At 37.5% G+C, this 24769-nt stretch overlaps 2 long non-coding RNA genes across 3 annotated transcripts in view; one reads left to right on the top strand and one right to left on the bottom strand.

Moving 5' to 3' along the window:
• The window catches only part of LOC144320995 (uncharacterized), a 40206-nt gene extending 22842 nt beyond the window's left edge, over nt 1–17364 (top strand). Inside the window, exons 2-3 of one of the 2 annotated variants that reach the window (XR_013386663.1) lie at nt 8571–8710; nt 9287–9415. This is a non-coding gene — a long non-coding RNA (uncharacterized LOC144320995). Of the gene's footprint in view, nt 1–8570; nt 8711–9286; nt 9416–14731 lie in introns of those variants that run through there. The other variant, XR_013386662.1, reaches the window with a different exon arrangement.
• Nucleotides 1–24769, bottom strand: part of LOC144320990 (uncharacterized) — a 369611-nt gene that overhangs the window by 2865 nt on the left and 341977 nt on the right. The window lies entirely within an intron of this gene.

Here is a 24769-nt window from a genome sequence, read left to right as displayed (position 1 = left end):
CACTGGGCCAAAGGCAGGTGCCAAACAGCTGAGCCACCCAGGGATCCCAAGATTCATGTTTCTCAAGGTGAATAAAATTTTATTAATCCCTCTACTCCAGTGTCTAGTTATTGGATGGAATAGGTGCTAAATGTTCTTGTTGAATGAGTAAATAATTAGTAGAGTTCCAGAATAATGCACCCACTAAAATTTAGAAACACCTTGTTCTGACTAGCTACAATGTACCCATGGTGCCATGTTAACACTATAGTAACTCTAATCCATATTAGTCAAGACTCCTGAAGTGAAAAAGAATGACCCCACTAAGGACCCACAGTTAATTGACTTTACAAGGAAGGAATGAGAAGGATCATGATTACAACCTTATCCAAAGAACAACACTGGAATATCACCAACATTGCTGTATTTTCTGTCTGATGGTACCATTAGAGTTGCAACCATAATCACAATGGTTCCATTCACATAGTGACCTATGTGAAAATGGTAAAGAAAGACCTTCAGTTCATTTTCCTCCGATACTGCATTTCCCAAATCCCAAACTTTCAACAGCTGTCTTCACCAAGATATAACAACATTAATGCCTCTAGGTCAACATGTTGAGCAAGCCTTCTCTTTCCCAGTTTCTCTGGGTGCCCAGGCTTATTTAATAGGTAGGTAGGCAGGCAGGTAGGTAAGCAGATAGATATAAACATACAGAGATATAGAAATATAGAAATATATGGCTTCCAACCTAATGATTTGTTCAATTCAGTCAGGCTTTTCCATCTAATATTGGATCTCTAACCTCTTTTCCATTCCTATGTCAGCATAATAGTCAAGGCTTGTCCTCACTTAATTGGCATGTGATCACAATAATAGCCAAAGATAATGTATCTCTAAGTCATCTGTATCTCTCTAGAGGCAGTTCTTTCTATAAAATACCTTTCGTTTTTTCCAAATACCTAGTTAATAAAGTTCAAAACCCTAGGTTTGTCATTTAAAGTCCACTGGGATCCAAATCTAGTCTTTATCAATTTGAAGAATCAATATTTATTCAAATAAGGAAGAAAACATTGGAGAACTTCTTCCCAAGACTTCCCCTATCCTTCTCTTCAATGGAGCTCATGAATAAAAATGATTTAAAATAGAATCCTGGGCACTGTTTTCTGGGGAGTAGAAGTCTAGTTATGAGAATTACTCTTCAGGATCCTTCACATGCAGAAACTTTTAAGACTCTGAGAGAAAAGGAATTTTGTATTTATAACTTTGTATTCTTTTTTAAAGAATATTTAAAAGAAAAAAAAAAAAAGAATATTTAAAAGGACTTACGAAATCATACAAGCTTCAGGTTCATTGACTTGGATCAACTTTAATGTTTTCCCTGATACCCAAACCAAAGATATTTTTGTCCTACAAAGTCTTATAGCCCTCTTTACAGTATATATTATATACAATCTTGTGTCACAGCTAAACATTTATTTCTATTTTATCTTCCAAAGATAATACTCTTTGAAGTAATATCCCATGTCTATTTCCTAATTTATTGACTCACACAGAGTCTAACTCAAAGTCTATATATTCAAATGAAAGATTATCATCTGAGATCTATTCCTAAACCTTTATTTCTTTAGAATATAATGCAAATACTTCCAAGAGGAATAACCATCTTGACACCTTTTATATAAGGATAGAACTGTATTTAAATGCAAAAGCCTGGGTTGAATAAAATCTAATTTACTTTTTAAAAGGTCCCTGAATTGTGTTATGAAAATTAATATCCCGTGAAAATTAAAAGTTCCAAGCATCTGAATATTCTTCACTTGTTTGTATTAATCTCTATTTTAATGGGAGGACTGGTTTGCAGTTTTACTTCTTCTTCTTAGTATCAATACTCATTTTTCATGTACTGTGTAATGTAAGATATTAAAACATGTCACTGCGATTCATATTGAATCTAGGATCACCACAAAGATCATAGCTTTCCCCTATAATGTCCAGTCATCACTGGTATTTTGTCATATCTCATCTTCTTTCAAGTGTAATGAATCATCCTTCAGATTTTTATCTTATTAGAAAAACTGCTGCAAGGCATAGTGCATGCTCTAGGTAGCACTTGCAATTATTATTTTAGCACCTGATGTAAAACAAGAAAACATTGTGTAAATCCAAATCTTTTTGCCTATCATATTTTGCCAAGAGCCTCACCTGTCTCAACCATCAATCTGAAAAGGTAGATGCCTTCTATTGAAATTTCATTGGAATAATTAATTTGTATAAAATAGAATTTCTATTTAAACGAAAAGCTAATTTTGAACTCCTTTTAAAATGTCAATGATTTCTATATTTGCTGTCTATTTTTTTATTGCTACATTATTTAATCTATGCTCTGAGATCATTTTGCAAGGACATAATTCTAGAATATCCAACTGATTAAAGGACAGATAGAGAAAATTCGTGGGGCTCACTAAGGATGATAGGGAAACATCATAACTTGAAAAATGCCTAGATTTTATCTCTAGCCATTAAGAATCGCCTTATTGCTCCGGGATGGCCAGCTTTGTTTAACTCTAAAATGATTGCCGGATTGAAATTAGATTCATTTTATTTGACAAAGAAAGAACAAAAAGTGATAACTAAATTTAAAGACAGCACAACTTCACTTATATAAAAAAAAATGCTTGGCATTAGCTTTACTACAAGGAATATCTCATTAGGACTTTAGAGAAGAAGAGTTGTTAGAATCTATGCAAAGATGTCAGAGAGAAACGTGCATTTTGTATATTTTCACTCAGACATCTGTAGAAAGGTTTCTAATTTTTAAACTGCACTGCATATGGCAATGTATTCTTCCTGGTGGACATCCTCAACTATATTTAAACAGTCCATTGAAACAATTTAACTTTGTAAATTAAGCTTGCTATTCATATCCCTTGGCCCATCATTTTCAAATTCATACTTGGCAATGCAGATAATATTTAAAAAGAATGACTCTCGAGAACTATTTCCTTCTGAGTTTCCTGGACAGAACTCTTCTTTGAACTCTTGCCTCACATATTGTTAGACATTTATTTCTTATCCAAGGTTGTCTACACCTTCGTATTCATCTGCCCCTTAATGCAGTCTCTTTCTCTGTCTGCCACTGCCTCTGTCTCTCTTTCTGTCTCCCTCTCAACTTTTCTCCTCATCACACACATGCATGCATGCACACAATAAAGAAGTTTCAAGTAAATTAAAAAGTCCCTCATCATGGAGTCTTCTTGAATCAGTGATAATAATATAAAAACAAATGACTTGACATTACCAATAATACAATAAGGACATGTTAAAAAAGCAAATTTGAGCAAACTCAGGACTGGTATTTTTGAGGAATGAAACAAATACATCCTGTTACTTTCATTTCTCTTTTTTTTTTTTTTTAATTCCTTCTCAACCTCCCATTGGCAAAGCTTATACTTTACACCACTCAAAATACACTACTGTATTTCTACTGCATAATGAAATTGGTCAACATTAGTTGATGGTTTTTTATCCTAAATATTTAAATGATTAAAAAGCTAATATTATATTAGTCATCACCAGAATCAATTTGTATGTTAATTTGTGAGGAAACACCAAAATGACTGGTTCCATTTGCAAGTTTTCCCTGCTTCCCTGCAAAAAGCCTTTTCTGTTATCCTGAGTCACCATCATCATCTGCATCATCCTTTACATATGGACAAGAATTTGCATTTTGTAGTCCTTTTTAGCAGTAAATGAAATAGTTTCTCAACAAATACAGAGGTAGTATCTCTTTCAGTCACTGATGTCTATTTTTGGAAAACGAGTGACTAAATCTTTAACAAAATAGCATGCAATGTTTAAGTCTGAAATTATTAAAGACTTTACCCAATTGACTAAGTAGCTATTATCTTCTGTTACTGTGGTAATCAATGGTCCCTTTTGAACCAGAGGAAATAAATTATAATAGCAATTAATGCTTGAAACTAGTTATTCCTAGAATGGCTAATCCTTGGCTATTGCAACCTGGTGGGTCCCTGGGACTGTTAATTAATAACTAGTCATTAACTACACTGCATTTCCCCAGCAGAAAGTTTCTTGCTTCTGTTTCTGAATTTGCTTTATTTATGAATATCACTGGCCTTGTAACAAACACTACTTGAAAATAGTGTTGCATGGCATTTATTTCTTTTTAAAAGAATTCAGAAAATGTAAGGCAAAACCTTATACATTTAAACCACTAGCATAAATGAAGTAAACACAAATCTCCAAAATCAAGATAAAAGAAAACCCCCTGAAGTGACCCAGTTGTTTTGCTAATGCATATCATGATGCTACTGTGCCACACTGACCTTTCCTGCTCTGATCTGCAGTTGTTTTTATGAAAAGGTCAAACCTTGCCCCTGCTATAGACCAATTATACATTGCTGGAAACACAGGATAGGCATTGACAATTATGATGGTTAATTTTGTGTCAACTTCGCTGGCCTAAAGGATGCCCAGATAGACGGCAAAATATTACTTTGGGGTATGTCTGTGAGGGTGTTTCTGGAAGATACTGGCATTTCATTCACTGGACTGAGTAAAGACATTCACCCCAACCATTGTGGGTGGGCATGATTTAATCCAATAAGGGCCTAAATGCAACAAAAAAGCAATGGAAAGATGAATTTCCTCTTTCTCTTCTTGAGCTGAGATGTCTATCTTTTCCTACTCTTGGAGAGCCCCTGTATTCATACTTTCAGACTCTGGGACAAGCAGCTCCCTTGTTCTCAGGACTTTGACCTTGAACTGTGAGTTACACCACCATCTCCCTTGGGTCTCCAGTCTTCAGATCCCAACAGGAACCATACCACTGGCTTTCCTGGTTCTCCAGAATGCAGATAGCAGATTGTGGGACTTCATAGCTTCCCAAAATCCCTGAACCAAATCTTATAACATATATCTTTATATCTATATCTATATATCTATATCTATATCATCTCCCTATATAACTATATCTATATTCTATTGGTTCTGTTTCTCTAGAGAATAGTGACTAAATAACAATTTAAAAAGAACAGATGTATCCCCAATATGGTTTAGATCAATGAGGATAAGAGGTCCCCATTACTTACTAAAGTTGAAACCTTCTTCCTTTGAATATTATTCTTGGGAAATAAAGTACTAGAAGAACTGTAATTTTATTGTAGCATACCTAATGTTGGGGATTAAATAGATAGACAACCTCCCTGGGCTATGTACTCACTGATGTCTCACAGCTTCCTGTTGACTTTTCTAAAAAAAAAAAAAAAAAAAAAAAAAAAAAAAAGGTTGTCCATTTATTTTTCAGGTTTAATTCCAAGCAAAAGATTGCTCTAAGAAGTACACAATTCTTATCCTTACCAAAAATGGAAGGGGGGGCGGATGGAGGAGAGGGGGAAAGGAAAAGCAGGTGGAAGGGAATGTTAAGCTACTTATTTTGGTGTATTCAGGATAGATCACATATGAACAACATCAAAAATATAAAACACTTCTCAGAACTGACTGTACATATAAATTTTCCAGGGGTAAATTTACTAAAAATTATGTATTCCCAGGCATCAATTCTGAAGTTTCAGTTTTAGCAGTCTGAGGGGAGGGCCTGAAACACCATTATTTTTTGCAGTTTTATGAACGATTCTGCAGTACACCCATGGGTAACAACCACTGGATTAGGAAATGAGAGATGAGGAATTGAAGCCCGATATTGATAAGTACAATTGCCATGACTTCATGGAATTTATTTAAGGATCCCAGATAACTGTAATAGTAAGAACTTGTAAGAAGTTAACAACTTATTCAGAAGCTGACAGTAAAGTTCCCAGTAGAATAAATATGTAATTCCAAAAATTCAGTATTGTACACTAGAGCATCAGAAAGAAAAACAGAGGCAGGAAGTAGGAGACAAAGAGAAAAAGGCAATCAGAAAGACTCGTCTATATTTGTGATAGTTTCACCTGTCCACCTGGTTAGGCCACAATCACCAGTAAATCAACCAAACATTAATGTAGGTGTTGCTGCAAAAGTATTTTCTAGCTGTGACTAATATTCACAATCAGTTGAGTTTAGGTAAAGATGATTATTCTAGGGGCACCTGGGTAGCTTAGTAGTTGAGCATCTGCCTTTGGCTCAGGTAGTATCCCAGGGTCCTCGGATCGAATCCCACATCAGGCTCCCTGTAAGATGCCTGTTTCTCTCTCTGCCTGTGTCTCTGCCTCTTTCTGTGTCTCTCATGAATAAATAAATAAAATCTTTTTTTTTTTAAAGATCATTATTCTAGATAGTCTGGGTGGGCATAATCAGTTGAAAGGCTTTAAGAGCAGAAATGAGACTTCTCAGGAGAAGAAGAGATTCCACTTGTGCACTGCAGCTTCAACTTTACCTTCCACGTAGCCTACCTTGACATTTCCAGACTTCCTACCCAGACCCCACAATCATATGGCCAATACCTTGCAGTATATCTCTTTCTGTGTATCTCCTGCTGGCTCTCTGGATGAACCCTGACTGATGCACTACTGCAAGACCCCTCACTCAGCTCTACCCACAAACAGCTGCTTCTCACTCCTAAAGGAACCCATTTCCATCAAGACTTCACTAAGGAGGAGGTGCCCCAAGCACCCCATTCACACTGTTTATGAGGCTATTCTCCAAGGAAGGACATTTTTCATGGAATACCATGTGAATGAAGATAGCTGGAGTTGTGCAACTCTACGGTATTGATCAGTCCTCCTTGAAGTTTGTTTTATACAGCTGTCTATAGGCAACAAAGGGAAAATAATCCTCACCAGGAAGGGGAAATACATTCATTCTCAACTGATCACTTCCTTGCCTTAATGATGTTACAAATAAAGGATTTTTATATCTTGTCATATCCTAAGTGTCAAACCTACAGCCCTGTGGGTTTTAAAGAAATATTTGTCATTGAAATGGTATTTACACTAGAAGATCTGATGACCTCAATAAACAGTTCATATAGAACATATGAAATAACCTCTTTAAATATAATATCTAAGCATACAGAGGGGTCTTCATAATTATTTGTCACATGTAATAATTCAGGCTTTTATAATTATTTTCCCTCTTCATTTCCAGCAATGGAAGTTTAGGCAAATCTTTTTCTTCCTAGCCAAACTGTTTTAATTAAACATTTCTTTTCAGGAAAATTTTTCTTAAGCCCCAAAGCAATCTTCTAATATGAAAGAAAAAAAGGACTATAGATCAGATATGTCTGTAACTGCATGATGAACTTAACACTAGCATTTCAGCTCACTCGTTGCTTTAAGAAATAGTATTGAGCACCTGTGATTGATAGGATATTGTTCTAGGTATTATACATAGACCAAAATTCTTGTCCTCACTGAGCTAACACTGTGGTGAGTTAATAAAATAAATGAGTTTGTCTTAAGGTTAATGGAAGGTCCTAAGTGTTGTGGAGAAAAATTTAACAGGGAAAGAGCATGAGGAGGGCAAGGGCAGGAGTAGGATAGGAACAGAGAGGTAGTATACAGGTTGTTTTTTTTTTTTTAAGATTTATTTATTTGAGAGAGAGAGAGGGAGATTGAGAGCTTGAGCAATCAAGGTCAAGGGCACAGGGAGAAGGAGAGAATCTCAAGCAGACTCCTGGCTCAGCAGGGAGCCAGACATGGGGCTTGATCCCAAGACCCTGAGATCACAACCTGAGCCAAATCAAGAGTCAGACTTTTAACCAAATGAGCCACCCAGGTGCCCCGGCAGTCTTTAGTTTTAAAGAAAATCAATGGAAGATGTGACTGAGCAGGTGACTTGAATGGAGACACGAAGAAAATGAAGATGTGTACCATGTGAAAACGTGCAAGGAAAGGGCTGTGGAAGAGGAAACTGCCTCAGGCAGAGTGTTAAGGCCCTAGCGGGAAGAGAGGCTGGGGAGGTGACCTCAGGAGCAAATGTTAGGAGATGAAAGTGGAGGACAGACGGTGTGCCTGCCGTACAGTGTCTTGTTGCAGGTCACCGCTAGGCCTGCCTTCAACCGACTGCAATGCAGAGTCCCCAGAGGGAGCTGAGCTGAGTGGTATTAAGATCAGGTTCAGACATCAGGAAGCAGCAGGTCAGTTCCCCCAAAGAGAGGACAAGAGGGCAAAAGTGCAAGAATGGGGGCAGGTGGGAGGTTGATGCAATACCCCAGGAGGTGGCCTGTGTCCGAGGTGAAGGTAGAAGTGACCGTGGTGAGACTCGGTGGGCGGTGTGCTGACGTTTCGGCCATCAGGATTTCCTGAAGGACAGAAAAGAACTGTGAAGGAAAGTGGGTCAAGGACATCTTCCAAAAGGAATGTTCTTTTTATAAACGTATAATTATGTAAAGACATGTGTTTTGAAGACCGAAGTGACCTCTACTGTTGGTGTACTGAACTCAACCTGTTATCAGAAAATTCCCCTCTTGGAAAGTAACACAAACCTGCTAATGAGTTACAAGTCTGTTAATGATGCCAGCAAACTAAACTTACTTCAACATCTGACAAAGAAATTGGCTATTAACCAAAAAAAAAAAACCTGTGAAAGAGAATTAACTTCACAAATCTCAATCCATTGTTAAACAGGTTAAAAAGAGGGGCATTGTGGAGCTGGCTCACACCAACTGGACAGAAGGATTGTGCACATTTCTTCCTAATTCGGCGTTGGTAGAAGACCTTGCAATTGGCCATGCTGGGGGTCTGCCCACCATGGAAGCTACCGACAGGTACAAACTCAGGTTTTTCGTCTTCCCCTTCTACCAAACTGGCTGTTAAGGATTTACCAGCACAACACTACTATCGACAACAGATTTTCACACTGAGTTAAAATAAATAAATAAATAAAGGGCAGTGTTTGTTCTTTGCTTTCTAAAGTCATGTATTACCCATCGGTGTTGCACTGGGCCTTTAACTAATAAAACTGAACAAGGTTTTCAAAGTCTTTTTCTTTTACTTTTTAAGATTTCATTTACTTATTCATGAGAGACACAGAGAGAGGCAGAGACAAGAGACATAGGCAAAAGGAGAAGCAGGCCCCCCGAGGGGATCCCGAGGTAGGACTTGATCCCAGGACCCCCGGGATCAAGCCCTGAGCCAAAGGAAGATGCTCAACCACTGAGCTACCCAGGCATCCCTCAAAGCCTTTTTCATTAATATTTCCAGAAATGGTTCAGGTGAGCACTGGGCAGCACATGGATAAGATGTAACGAAGAGTGTTATTTTTCCCATCTGAGTGACCCAAACATGTACTAGTGTGTGAGATCTTATAATATTTTTTATTAAATAGTTTCCTCATCTCTCAGAGGGGAAGAGCACTGATGTCATAGCAGGATTGTGGGAATCGAGGAGCCTTGGTAAAGTCCTGATCTGCTGGCTGGCTCTCCACACGTGATGGCTCATTCCTCTCTTCGCCTTAAACACCTTCTGCGAGAGTAAAGATGCTGTCCTTCCTTTTTTTTCTTTTTTTAACTCATCTTTAAACTTTGCTTTTCTTTGTCATTTGGTTTTCTCAGATAACACTGTCATTTCCCAACCAAAATTACAGTAACTTCAAGGACCTACCTTTTAAGCAGTATCAGGTTTTCTTTTGATGTACTTAGAGTAAGTCCTTTTATCTGAGCATTTCAGAGCCTTGATGGAACAGATCACCTTTGCCCAATTCCACTGTCACCTTCATTCCGACATTATTTTACTCATCCTCACCAAACTTATAAAACGCCATTTTACCAATAGGTTAGCACTTCAATTTCCAAATGCAAGGTTTACTTAGGTACTAATCCAGTGCTGACCTTTGAACTTTAAGCATAATAAGAAGTACGTTCTAATTCTGTAGGAAGGAGCCATTTAAAATATCTTCAGCAAATATTATCAAATATGGACTTTTCTCCCTGCCCAAAGCTTCTTTCACCTTCCCTACCTCCGTACTTTTTACAATGTAATACATACTTAGCTTGAAAAGCACATATAAAATAAATACCTTTTGGCTTTAAAAAGAAATTAAAAGCAGCAGAGCATGGTATCATAGTCTTAAGGCTCTGTCTAGGCTTAAAAATATGTGCTGTGAAGCAGATCATTTTTACCTCTAAAATGTGAACCAAGTTCACAGTACTGGATCTTCTCAGGTTTTATACATTTTCTTACATCAAAGTATCATCTGTAAGTTAGCACAAAATATGAAATTATTCAAGATGAGACACTGATATTTGGTACAGTGGCAGAGTAAAGTGGCTGTTCAAACCCTCCCTCAAATAATAAGAACTGGATTAATTTTGAAAACTATTTAAAGGAACTGGAATGTATCCAAAAGATGACAGAAGCCAGAAGAGAGTTTACTCTTGAAGAGTTACAAGTAGAAGGAAAACTATGAAGGTCAGAATATTAAAACAATATATTCAAATCATGACATGAGAAAAACAACTATGAACTGAGAATTCTGTAACTGGTAAATTTCAGATTAACAAAAACAGAGAGTCTGAGGCTAGCAGATAGGCCCTACAGGAAATGCTAACAGTGGAGTATGACACCAGACGGTACCTTAAATCTGAGAAAGCAATGATGAGCACTGCTAATGGCAAATATGTGGATAACATAAAATTTTGTTAACCAAATGTTTGCTGTGGCTTTTAGTAATTTCTTTTAAAGAGCATCATCTGGTGAAAGCAAAATGTAAAATACTATTGGGAATTACTAACATGTATGTAGCAATAGTGACACAAAGTACAAGGTTGGGTAGTAGAGAGAAATATCTGCCCCCAAGTTTCTACATAGACATGAAAATGATTAATCCTACATAGATGGGAATGAGTTAAAAATACATACTTTAATTCCTAGGCTTTTAATATATATATATATTTAATTGCAATCCTCAAAAATGCTGCAGAGAAATAGTTCTAGAATGCAAAAATAGGGAATAAATGGAATATGAAAGAAATACCTGATTAACAGAAAATAAAGCAGGGAAGAAGGAACAGAGAAATAAGAGAGAGACAAAGAGAGAGAGAGAGAGAGAGAGAGAGAGAGAAAATGAAGAGCAAAATGGCAGATCAGATAACTTTTCTATTAAACCTAAACAAACACCTGTTAGGAGTTTGTTAAATTAATATTTCTCAAGCAGAGCCCCAGGTGCTAGATGGTGAGCCACAGTTCAACAACAGACCCCAAGAGAGACTGAAGGAGACAAGTTGATGCCGATGTGTCCTGGGGAAAGTACCCGGTATGCCTCCAGAGCCTGTATGCAGGGGTGAGGGCAGAAGGCAGACAGAGAGGCAGGACCTGGTGGCATATGGCCTTGTTAGAGTCTTGGGGTTCCCATGCTAGGGCTGGACTGGTCAATTCAGTCCAGAGGAGCAGAGTTTTGGGCATTCCCACAGGGTCTTTTCCGAGGGGCAGAGTAGTCATACCGTCCCTGGGAGGTGGGGGAGATTGGTGATTGCAGGAGCTGTGGGAGAAATCACATCAAGAACCTACAAACCTGTAACCCTGTGGCTGCTGTCTAGTGGATGCCCTGGCCTCAGGGGTGGTGTCAGTTTAAGGACCCGAAAACCCACTGGACAAACAAAATGGACCAGAGCCAGCAATACCATGGAGTAGCTGAGCTAAACTCTTGACAACACCCAATCAGAGCACAGTGATTTTTCAAGACTATTTACAAAGAATCAAGAGCTGATTCTGTGCTCTATAAAAAGAGACACAACTTCAATATAAAATCCAAAAAAAAAGTAAAGTAATAGCATGAGAAAATTTATACCATAGAGGTAGTAAGCCCAAGAATGTTGGAGGGGTGGTATTTATATCAAGAGAAAATAGATTGCAAGACAAGAAGAGTCACTAAAAACAAACAGGAACACATAGTAGGACAGAGGTGTCAATAAGTCAGGAAAATATGCTTTAAAATCTGCAGTGTGTGTCGAGGTGTGTGTCTGACACACCCCTTGAATTCTACACTTTAAGTGGCAACAGTATATTACACGTCACTTAGACCTCATTACAGTTTGATTCAGAAATACAAAGAAAAAAAAGATTTAATCATTCACTATGAGAAGACTGATCAGTTTGTTCTAGAGTCAAGTCGCTCCTGGTGAACAGGTGGTGTTCTCGCATAAAATGAGTCAGGTTACATTCCTATTCTTGACTTCTACCTTATAAACATCTTAACCCCTTTCTTATTTTTAACTAGGTTCTCTTTTTGGCATTCTTTGATTGGTTTCATCAGTTTCTTTAATATTGCTTCTCTCCCCAAATGTCTAGTGATAGTCACTCTTTATTCATATTTCAAAGCAAAGCATTTAAAACCTTTTGTGAGCTCAGATTGCTGTGGGCTGGGTTTGGGGTCTGATGAATTTCCTGCAATGTAAAGAGGCAATGAGCCAGCCATTTGGTGGCCTAACAATGTGTGCTGAGGAGGCCATCTGACTTGGTTAATAGACATCATGGCTGATACTCTTCTGTATGTTGTGATACCACTCTGATGACCCCGGGGCCTCCCTCCACCAGCCTGGTATCCCCAGGTGCAGACCAAATTTCTCTGGAAGGAAAGCTCTGATGTCCTATGGTATTGGAGAATAGAGAGGTGTAAACTGGCACTGGGTCTGTGAGAAGACCAGAAGTAAAACTGTTCCATGAGGTTTAAGCTAAGGTGCCCAGTCTAAGATTATCTCTGAGTTCTTCAGTGAGTTGTCCAACCTGAGTCTCTTATGCCCCATGAGGTGATTCAGCTTGTTTCTTTTAATTATCCCTGTTAAAAAGGTCTCACTGTCCTACTGAATTCGTTGATTTCTGATTTTCAAGATGTTATGAAGACATTCTCTGCTGTTCCTTTTTCCCTTTTTTCTATGTCTTTGCTGATTTATATGGAATAATTTTTTAGGCTCACTTTGGTGGGTATAGATTTAATGTATGTATTTTGGCTGATGAAATAGATGTATCAAATAATAAACAAAAGCACAAGCTCCAATATTGTGCTCCTGTCATTGTTTAACTTACCTAATTGCTGCTAGTACTGATTGTGGGAAAGGTTCTCTCTTACTACAGAGAAATGCCATTGCAAATGCTTTGCAGAGCAAAGCTGTAGTTACTATCAACCTTTCCTGTTCTAATTTAACCTGAAGGAAAATTACAAATGGTCACTTTTTCTCATTTCCTGAAGTAGTAGGTGAAAAGAAGTGTAGGATCTGGCTTCATTCAACCTTATCCCTCTTCCTTTGATGACTGTTGAATAATCCCTTCAATAATCACTGAATTATATATCATGATATAGTATGAGGATGGGCACTAAAGACATGTAAAAATGTCTACCAGTGAGCTCCTGACTCTTCAGAAACTTACCATGGCATCATGTAGAAATACACACCTGTATACATGCACAAAACTAAACATATACACCACAAAATAACTACACAAAATATGTCATAATATAGTCTATAATTCATTACATTAATAGATCCAAGCATAAACATTGTAATTCCATAAAGTATATCATGTTGGGCTAAAATTGCCAAGACATTCTAAAAAAAGTGAGGATTTTAAGAGGAATCTGGCATCGCTTATATAAGATCCAAAGAGGACAGTTTAAAGGGGAAAATAGGAACAAAGACATAAGTATGGAATAGAAAGACTTGTTTTTAGGCTCCTTGCATTCTTTAACTGCACACACATTTGTTGACTTCTTAGCACATGCCAGGCACTATTCTAGGTGAGGAGGCCCATCGTCTGAATGTGAGGCAATCGATCTGATTTAATCAGAGGCTCTTGGGAGATTATAAGCAACAGAGGTTGACAAGGCTGACTGAGGCTCCACAGCTACTGAAGTTTTATTCCTCATGCTTCAGTATTTTTCTTGTTTATTCCACAAACATACTGCATATGAGAAACTCATATCTGTACTGTCACTTCTCTCTCTTTTAAAAAATTACTTCTTTACTTAAATTCTAGTTAGTTAACATCTAATGTTGTACTGGTTTCAATAGTGTACCTACATCACTATTTTTTCTTTGAAAGAGAGGCAGAGCATATTTGTGCGAGGGTTGTGGGGGGATGAGGGAGAGAATCTTAAGCAGAAGGAGAAAGAGAATCTCAAGCAGGTTTTATACTCAGCATGGACCCCAACATGGGGCTCAGTGTCAGGACCCTGAACCTATAACCTGAGCCAAAATCAAGAGTCGGATGCCTAACTGACAGAGCCACCCCAGTGCCCTCCCCTGCCCTTCGCTACTGTTAATGAATGCCCCTTTGTGCCTTCTGTACTCCATCCTCCTGTATTTGTTCAAGTCTGACTTTTCCACTCCACATGTCTCCTCTCTTATTTAACTCAAATAAAGGTGCTGCATATATAGCTGTTCAAAGTAAATGCAGTTATTCGGGAGCTAAACATCACTACAAGCTATGCCTTCCTAACACTGCATCCTTAGTCTCTGCACAGCTTCCTGGAATATGGGTAGTAATTTAGGTTGTGGTTGTTACGTTGTGAATAACTGAGATGGTCACTTCCCTTTTGCTTCCAAATGTCTGGCCTCGGGTGTTCAGTGGCTGCTGCAACTACACATTAGGCGTCTAAAGACACTTCTCTGCCTGGAGTGTGATTTGTACTCGTTACGGCAACATGACTGAGTGGCGATGCTAGCTGCGCTGGAAGATTCTTCACTCCATGGAGGGGATGGAGAAGGTCACAGTTAAATACACATTTATGCTTTCCGGCACACTATTACATACTGTTTTGCATTCTTTGAAATAGGGATCTTTTGTGTTAATAGGTAAACCGGTTGAAGCACTGCGGGAAGAGCTCTACAATTCACGGATTAACAATTCCTACTTGGGCACGCATCTGTGAGAAATTCCTGCGAGCCTCATCAACCTCCCTTAGCAACAAAACACAGATGCTCAAAGCAGACCTGTAGATAAATGAAAGCAGACAGAAGAAACAAGGAATGAACGCTGAGCATGTTTGCTGTTGGGAAGGTATCCGCAGAGAAACTTCCACCTCTTATAATACCGTAAGATTGCCTTTGGAAGAGACCACTTGCTCTGACTTTTTGTTCAATTATTGGGGCTGGCTAACATGTTTAAATGCCTGCTATTTTCTCTTGCTTTGCCTCTGGCTTGGGCTAAAAGCTAAAATGGTGGGTTCTGAGGACTAAGAAGACTCAGTCCCCCACCCAGCGCTCTGCTCTTCTCCAAGATGACACTTGTGTCTGTCAATTTTCCACCATGTGTGTCTGCCTATCTCCTCAGCTGTGCCCTTGTCAGCATTTCCTCCCACTTTTCATCTGAATCACATTGAACATCTGCCCTTTGATGATCGGATGTGGCTATTAGCCTCTCGTGGGTGCTTCCTTCACCAGACTCCCTGGCACCGAGCTCACATTGTGACCAACATTAATATTGATGGTACTCGTGCTTCCGTCCTCTGCTCCCTGCGCACACAGCAGTCCGCCCCCCTCCCCATCGTCTCCCCTTGTAGCAGTGATCACCACCATGGCTGCTCATCGGCCCTCCTTGGTCATTAAGCCACAAACGTGCAGGCATGGCACCTGCTTCTAAGTCTGCATCTATTACCTAAACCCTTTCCACAAGCCAGAATCAAATTACTTGGTTGATGGCAGCCTCACTTGCTGTTAGTGCTTTCAGCCTCAGGATAGAATTCACTGTAGGAGTGTGCAGAGAATTCCAAATACATGCACTAGGAGAAGGGGCATATTTCATAGAGATTAAGACCATAGTCCTTGAGGCCAGATGTGGTTTTCATTCCAGGATCGGCTGTGGAGCCTGGGAAAGTCACACACTTCTCTCGATCTCAGCTTCTTCCTCATTATAAGAGGAATAAGAGCCCCTACTCACAGGTTTTGGGGTCAGAATTAAAGAAAGAAGGCCAACTCTATAGAACGAATCACACACTTGCTTGTTAGTTGTGGGCCAACGAATATACTAGCTTTGCTTTTTCATAGTAATAGGTTTGGGTAAAAGTGATACTCTGTCCTTGAAGTAAAAAGAATATATCTTTATAAATGCATGTATTATTGATCTGAATCTTCAGCACTCTATTTGATATTCACTTTATTATCTGTAAATTATTCAATATGTTAAATTTATTAAGCATGGTTGGGAAGTTGAATTATACTAGAGAGAAAAATTCTACTGCTATTGACACTTTATACTTTTTTGAGTTGGGGTACTTATTTGTTGCCACAAGTAATGTAACATCTATCACTGCCCCCCCACACACACACATACTCCCCCCACCAGTATATTCTTGATACTGTTGCTGGAGTGGGTCACTCCGCGAATCAGGACATGTCCTTTCCCCACATTAAAGCTTTTCTTTGTTAGCTCCCTGTAGCTTTTAGAATAACTCTTATCTCTTTAATATGGTACAGGATGTGCTCCATGACAGGCCTTTACCTATCTTCTCTTCCACATGTCCACATTCAAACTAGGCAGGAGTATTTGAAGCTCCCAGAGTCCACCAGGTTCTCTCTCAACCTGGAGCCTTTGTAGTTTTGACTCTCTGCAACACCATAGGAATAACTTCTATTCAACCAGTTTGGACATTGACTGCCCTGGGAAGTCTTCGCTGACCCCACATCACCTCATTCTCCGTATCCTCCTGAACACTTCCACCTTACCCGTAACACTTCTTACATGAGCTATACTCTCTGATTCCTTTGAAGAGTGCCTTTGAGATCTGCAATGTTGAATTATTTCTCTTTATAGTTCCAGAAATTAGCTTAATAGCTAGCACGTAGTATTATTTATTAATATTTTAATTAATAAAATATAACTTTTTACAATGAAATTCTAAAAGAAAATGTTATTTTCTCTAATAGAATTATTTTCTTATGTAGAAGTCTTAGGCCTTGAGCCTACTGCAAAACAACCAATGTGGAAAAAAAAATCCCATCTCCTTATATTTTTTTACTTTGATTCTAAAGAGAGTTGATTATTTATGTTATGGTAAAGTTCAAAAATTCCTTAAAGCTTTGAGTTGCTGATTTTGTGGTTGTATAAAGATGTTTTCAGTTTGGACCTTGTTAGTGAGTTTTGCAAATATGCCTCACTCATTAAACTAATATTGATGTCTGAAAAATTAATATATTAGCATTTTAGTCCCCCAAGGAGAAACAATAGGGATAGCATTACTAGCATCACAATAGAGGGCATAAAATTCAATGTATTCTGCCCAAAGCAGGTGTTGAAATATCTGCTTCTTGCAGCCAAGAATCTTTTATCTATTGCTAAAAATGTGTTTTTTTGCTAGTAGCAATTTATATAACATTGTCTTAGGAAAGTCGTTAAGAAAAAAAAGGCAGCAAGAAATAATGTGTCGCAACAGTCTAAATAACTTTTTTATGTGTCAATAAAGGTAAACTTCAATGCTTGCCATGGTGAATGCATGAAAAATCTCTTTAATGTGAAGTGTGCTTAGTTTTTTTTTTTTCATGTATTGTAATGCTTATAATCCCCAATGAGGCACTATCTTGTTTTCACCCACTTACTCACTTGAGTTTCCTTCTAAGTTACTTATCATATAATCGACAATTCCGATACCTATGCATCCTGTCAATCAAGATGTCAATAGCCTATTCATATTTTGCTTAATCATCATTTGTTTAGAAAGTGCTTGAGTTCTACGTTAAATTTATGGTTTCTTTCAGCAAGTTAGAATAGGAAAGGAAAGCAAAGGAAGAGTATGGGTAGCTTCCACCAACTGGTCTAGACTTCAGACTAATGGTAGACTGCACCAAGATGCCTGTTTGGTGACTCAGGAAGGTTAGGTGTGGTGCTCTGGGATGCACCCACTCTGAGTCAGTCCTCTGGACTACCAGATTATTTTACAATAAAATAACTCCTGATATGGGTGAATCACAGAGCTGAAGCTTCTTTGTTTGGAGCACCCAGTGTTTTCATTTAGATGTTGAAAATTCCCTTCCTAATACAGCATGTGTTTCAGGGAGGTTTAAACTATAGTCTTTTTAATGTTACTTATAATTATTATTTGGAGCATATCTATGACCAGTAACAGAAGCTCACCTGAGTGCATTTAAGGAAATAAAATAGGACAAGATTCGTTGTCCTAAAGAATCCAAAGGTCTAGATTGCTCTAAGAAACTTAGGAAAACCTCTCTATCTCTGTTGCTTTGCTATCTCCTATTCTCTCTAACGTTTCATAAAGAACAAATCAATCAACAGCCACAAAAGTAGCCAAGATGTACTGATTACTTATAATATATCATTTTGTATGCCAAGTAATTTATACATACCCTCCTGTTAATTCACTTTAAAGCATTATGAGGTTGATTGTTACCCTGGTTATATATTTCAGTAAACTGAAGTTTAGATTAGTTAGTAACACACTTGAGACAAGAGTTTGTTTAGTTTACAGGGAGGAAATACCTATCAACACTTTCCAAATGTACCTTTCCATGCTCTGGGAAACAAGAGATCAATACTGGGATCCTTTTCCAATTCCAAATTTCTAGAGATACTTGATGTGTTCCACTTTGGCTGGGATCCATCTCTGAGTCCAGTCGCCAGTGTCTTCACGACCCTCTCTATATGTATTATCTATTTCTGGTACTCAAAAAAATAAGTTTTTTTAACTTTGACTATCTTCTGTGATTTGAGATCTCAGCCAAGATCTTTGTGTCTTCATACTGCATGTAAGAGGTATTTTGTTAGGCCAATTCTCATCTACTCATTCTTCAGCTTTTTTCAAATTAGTTTTTAAATGTCTCCATTGAATTCTTAATTTTAATTAAAATTTCATTTCTAAATGTCCTACTTTTGAAGCCACTTCTACAAGTGAATATTTTCTTAGTCTGCCTATCTATTTTACACAATATTTTATTTACTAGTGATTCTTTTTTGTGAGCTTAGTCATTTTTGATTCCCTTTTCATAATATACTAAACATACTTAATTTATAGTAACATATAACATATATATATATATATATATATATATATATATATATATATAACATATAACATATCAGACCGCTTACTGATTCTTTCTATGGTGCCTTATTTTCTCTGTGGAGTACTACTTAATTTTGAGCTCATGACCTATGAAAATTTTTCTTCAAGAATTCCTTTGAGCCTTGCCATAAGGTAATTCCAGCAGAGAGATTGAGAGCTTCCACTCCACTGCTTTCCTTGGAGCACTGGCAATTCTAAACTAATTTTAAGTATCAACGTGAATATTTGGGCCATACAAGCAGTGTGAATAGTTCCTTTAAAACCCTTATGAGGGTTAGCTTATAGTTAGGAATTCTCAGCAAAGACATTCTCCTCTCTAAATCACACAGAAGCATGAAAATTGTGCACAGATTCTAATAGGGTGAGTCACGAGGGTATCACTCTGTGGTCTGATGTTTAAACAGAGATATTTGTTACAATTTCCTGCCTTATAAGGGGCCTCAACTTTTTCCTTTGTTCTATGTTTACAGTCCATAAAACCTACCCCATTGGCCACAGGGGATTGACAGTCACTAAAATAAGTTCCCATTGATCTCCCTGGTTTCATGATTCATTGTCAAGTTAGCTTCTGGGAATTTTCGTACTCTCCAGTTTGGTCAAGTTCATAATTGTATGTATTTTGTATTAGGCGTAGGAGGGCAGTGATTATCTTTCATAATCATCCATTTTATAGTAAATATTAAAATATTTTGTTTTTTGGGGTTTTTTTTGGTGCTGGTTGATCCAATCATCTACTTCAATTTGAGAGAATTGAACAATAAAGTGCAAAGATGTTCACCACAGTATTGTTTATGAGAAATAATGAGGAAACAACTAATAATAAAGATGTGGGCAAATAAATGATGGCTCAGACCACCAGGGAATTTCAATCTGCTTTTAAAAATAGTTTATATTTATTTATAGAGATAAGCATTATGTTATATATAAATGTATATATATTCTTTTGGTTTAATTAATTATTTTTTGAGAAAGAACACACACGTGTGTGCTGGAATGGGGGCAGAGGGAAAGAGTATCTGAAGCAGGCTTCATGGCAAGTGTGGAGCCTGATGTGATGCTCAATCTCATAACCCTGAGATCATGATGTGAACCAAAATCAAAGTCGGACACATAACTGACTGAGCCACTCAAGTCCCCCTATATATTCTTACCTCAATTTAGAACACACACACACACACAAAGAAGGAAGCACATTAAGATGTAAACAACAATTTTGTTTGGCTGATGAGAATATGACTGATTTGACCCTGGCTGTAATGTCCTCAACATGTGTAAAATTATTAGAGTTGCTAAACTTCTCTAAGCTCAGGATTTTGCTAGCAAATTCAGGATCATTATACCAAATTTAGAGGTCTTATTTATTTATAAGTAGAAACTAAAATCACACATGTAAATACCTTTGTAAACACTCAGGAGAATTAGGATGATAATTTTTATACATTTCTGTCTTTTAAAATGTCTAATAACTTATACATATGTTAATTATAATTACAATAATAAAAAGTAATATCACTATTATTCAGAAAAACAAAGAACATATTTGCCTTTTAATATACTAACATAGCTTGAAAGTATAAAATTAATTTTTGGTATCAAAAAGTTTTTCAATTTCAGTCCCATTACCTGTGACCATGAGGAGAAACTTGTTTTGTGTGATCCTAAGAAAAAGTTCATGAATGTGAGATAAGAACATATCTGTTTTGAGATTTCATTATGAATGTGAACTCTAGCCTTGTATTTTAAATGCTGCTTACATCTGAAAGTGTGTTTTGTACCTGTAATCTCTGGAAACTAATGATCACAGAGGAAACAACTAAACAGCAAATTGCTATGGATTATTTTTGATTTGTATGGACTTAAGTAACAGAGGTCATCAGATTCTTTTGTTTCTTCAATTATTGTCTCCCTCATTTTTATCAGCTATGCTAAGGCTTCATTGACAATTTGAACTTTATTATAGAGGAAATAAATTAAAAAATAATATAAAGAATTCAACTAATTTACTTTCAATGCATTCTTTTTATGAGATAATACTGCTGATACTCTGCTTTCTTCTCATCCCTTTTGTGTAATGCATTTCAGTCTATTTTTCACTTTGATTTGTATGTCTGAAAAGATCAGCAGAACAATATGAGTTAGAAGTTAGCCTTTCAAACCAATTCTTCCAAACACAGCAACAGAAACACTGCCACCAAAGAACCCAAAGGGTACAGTTTAGCATTGCTCCTAATGTAATTAAATACAGCAATGTTGTCTGCTTCTAAGACCCAGCACCATGTGTGCATACTTTAAACTTTGTCCAACAACTCCACTGCAATAAAAAACAAGCATTCTTAGTATATGGAGAAAATAACTAGTTCCTCATTGGAATTCTGAACTTGAGAATAAGACATACGAAGCAGCCGATAGAGAAAATAATGGTTGTATTAGTGGAAAGTTAGTAGATGTGGCTTGAGAACAAAAATGGGCTTCAAAGTTCCCAGATTTTTCTCTTTTTCTTAGATTTTTGTAGAAGTCCACTTGTGAGAGTTTGATTTTGTAGAACAAACACAGTTCATAGTTACTGTGGTTGCTGCCTCTTACTATATAAGCAAAGAGGGAAAAGAGATAGAAATAATTTCTCATGCTCAGGAACTTTATTAGATGGATCTAACCAATTCCATCAATAGCTGCCACCCACAACTAGGCAAGCCTCTCTCCCTGGTTCAAGAGAGGGAGGGCCACCAGAAATACTGAGGAAGAACTCCTCCTCATGGACAGTGAAGGGATAAGGTGTGTCCATGTGAACACAGAAAGGACATCTGGAATGGAGCTGTGTTTACCAATGACAACTTGTTTGTTCTGATCTGCCTGATTCAGGAAGATCTCCAGTAAGTATTGAAGAAGTTTCAAAAGGAAAATGAAAGGTCAGCCACTTTCCTTACTAAGGGGAAGGGTAAACATTCTCACTACAATCTATTCTCAAATATTTGTTAATAGATTTGTCCAAATTTTTAAGATAAGTACTAGCCAAAATAATAATAATTAATAATAATAGTAATAATAATAATAATAGATAAGTAGATACTTGTTAAATACATTAGTGAGTGTATACGAAAGCTTAACTCCTTCCCTAACTACATTTTTGCTGAAGTTTGGAGCATATCATTGAGAAAAAAGATCACAGAATTTTTGTTCATACGGTTTTAGAAAAGTGGATTTCTAAACAGTAGACAAATTAAAATGAAAATAATTGAGCTTGATTTTTAAGGCCATGAGATATATTTGCCAAACAAATTAGCTTGTCATTACCACTTGCAAGCCCTACTAGGCACCTTTAAGAAGTGTGATTAGGTGTGTGCAAGAATGTTCAGAAGAATGAGCTCAGGGGATCCCTGGGTGGCTCAGTGGTTGGGCGTCTGCCTTTGGCCCAGGGCATGATCCTGGAGTCCAGGATCAAGTCCCATGTCAGGCTCCCGACATGGAGCCTGCTTCTCCCTCTGCCTGTGTCTCTGCCTCTCTCTCTCTCTCTCTCTATCATAAATAAATAAAAATAAATCTTAAAAAAAAAGAATGAGCTCAGAACAGAGATTAGGTCTGAAGTTCTTTTGTCTCTTTTGTCATCTAGTCTTGTAACTTTTGACAAATGTCTTCAAACATCTGTAGCTTAACCTTGGTCTGAAAAATTATTCCCAGAAAGGACATTTGTTGGTTTTGCCTGCTTAAAACAATTTACACAAATAAGCAACTAAGTTTGCTTTGAAGAACTTCCTACCCACACTCTTGCTCCCAGAACTGCTTGGAGTTCTAGAGGGATTATTTGGGTTGTGTTTCCTACATTACTATATGTGTACCACAGTGTGTCAGTAATGTATAGACATACTTCCTTCCATTTTATTCCATCCCAACACCACGATTATGTTTGGGGTGATTAGCCATAGAAACAGACTTTAGGAAATATAAGGAAAGAAAAAAAATGAGGATTTTTTTTAGCAGTATTGGAAATTTACAGGGTACTTCACAGCTTGAAACAAAATTGAACAACCAGAGATTGTAAGAATTACTGACCTTGAGGTTCCAGGGAAACTAAGTATTAAAATTAAAAGAAAATCTCATCGGGAACTTTGGGGGGTGGGGGGAAGCCAAGTCTTTTTTTGTTATGTGAAAGTCCACTTGAGATTCAAAATCCAGGAAGAAAAATAAATTACAAATCATCAAATTCTTTTTTTTTAAGATTTTATTTATTTATGCATGAGAGACACAGAAAGAGAAGCAAAGACACAGGCAGAGGGAGAAGCAGGCTCCCTGTGGGGAGCCCGATGTGGGACTCAATCCCAGATCTCCGGATCATGCTCTGAGTCGAAGGCAGACGCTCAACCACTGAGCCACCCAGGAGTCCCACAAATCATCAAATTCTTAAACAGAGTTCCCACACCAACCAAACCAAAGGAATCCTAGGGGTGAAGGTTATATTAAAGGGAAGGTTCTTTGAATACCTTCTAAATGCTTGTGTTCTATTGGAGCTGTAGCATTTATATGTCTCCTCTTGTTTAGATCCATATCGATTTGCATCTGCTGTCCCATTTTAAATCCTAACAGTATATCTTTAACCATCAAAATTGTACCAGTTTTGGTTACATAGTATGTGTTTACCAGGTTGCCTGGTAAAGCTAGCTCCTCTCAGCTAGCACAAATTCATTATGTGCAGCTCCTTCCAATGTCACATTCAGTGACATCATGTGGATAGTGAAATTAGTAAACGAAGGTGGTTTACAGCATAAAAATTGGTAAACATTCCAAATTAGATCTTCTAACATCCCAAAAATCTGGCCTCTAAGAGATGAAATAGCAGAATATCACTGTGTTCATTCCAAAGTATGTTGTACTAAGATTATACATATAATCTTAATATAATTGATATATATATGTATCAATCACATCTTCTTCCTTACCCAGTCATCTATGGATATATGTAATGAAACATCTATGGATATATATATAATAGAATATTACTTGGCCATAAAAAGAATGAGATCTTTCCATTTGTGAAAACATGGATGGATCTAGAGGATATAATGTTAACTGAATTAAGTCAGAGAAAAACAAATACCATATGATTTCCCTCACATGTAAAATTTAAGAAACAAAACAAAGAAAGAAAAAGGACACAAAAAAACTGGCCCTTAACTACAGAGAACAAATGGGTGGTGGCCAGAGGGGAGCTGTGTGGGGGTTAGATGACATAGATAAAGGCTACTAAGAGTACACTTACCATGATGAGCACTGAATGATATATAAGAATGTTGAATCATTATATTAGTACACCTGAAACTCATATAACAGTGTAGGTTAATTATTCTTCAAGGTCTTTTTAAAAAAAACAAGATTACAAGCTTTGCTGTCTCCCTAGCAAACACTTTCAACAACATAAAAAATGTGAAATAAAATTGCCCTAGAAGTTTACCACTAGAGGAGAGCCTCCTCAGAGGCTCATTTCGTTTGTTTTCTGGAACCTAGCAAAGAAAAGGCTTAATGGATCTCAGCTCGGGGATGAATAGGAAGATGGACTGGGATCTGGGGGCTTCCTTTCTAACCTGACCCTTTCTTGTACCAGGAAGGTTCAGAGGCATCAGCTTCCCCCTGCCTTCCCTTTGCTATAAGTGGTAAGAATGTTAGAAACATGGGAAATCTCTCTGCTGCAGTGATTCCGTGCTGCCTTCTGTCCAGTTATGTCTGGCCCAAACATGTTCTCTGTGGCCTAACAATTGCTCTAGAGCCATGGTGCTCTGGGACTTCTCTGCTTGTGATTTCTTTCCCAAGCTGCATGCTTCAGGGTGCT

Source organism: Canis aureus, chromosome 9 (assembly GCF_053574225.1).
Source record: "Canis aureus isolate CA01 chromosome 9, VMU_Caureus_v.1.0, whole genome shotgun sequence".
Lineage (NCBI taxonomy): Eukaryota > Metazoa > Chordata > Mammalia > Carnivora > Canidae > Canis > Canis aureus.
Note: the sequence above shows the minus strand (reverse complement) of the source record. Positions and strands in the feature narration are given on the sequence as shown.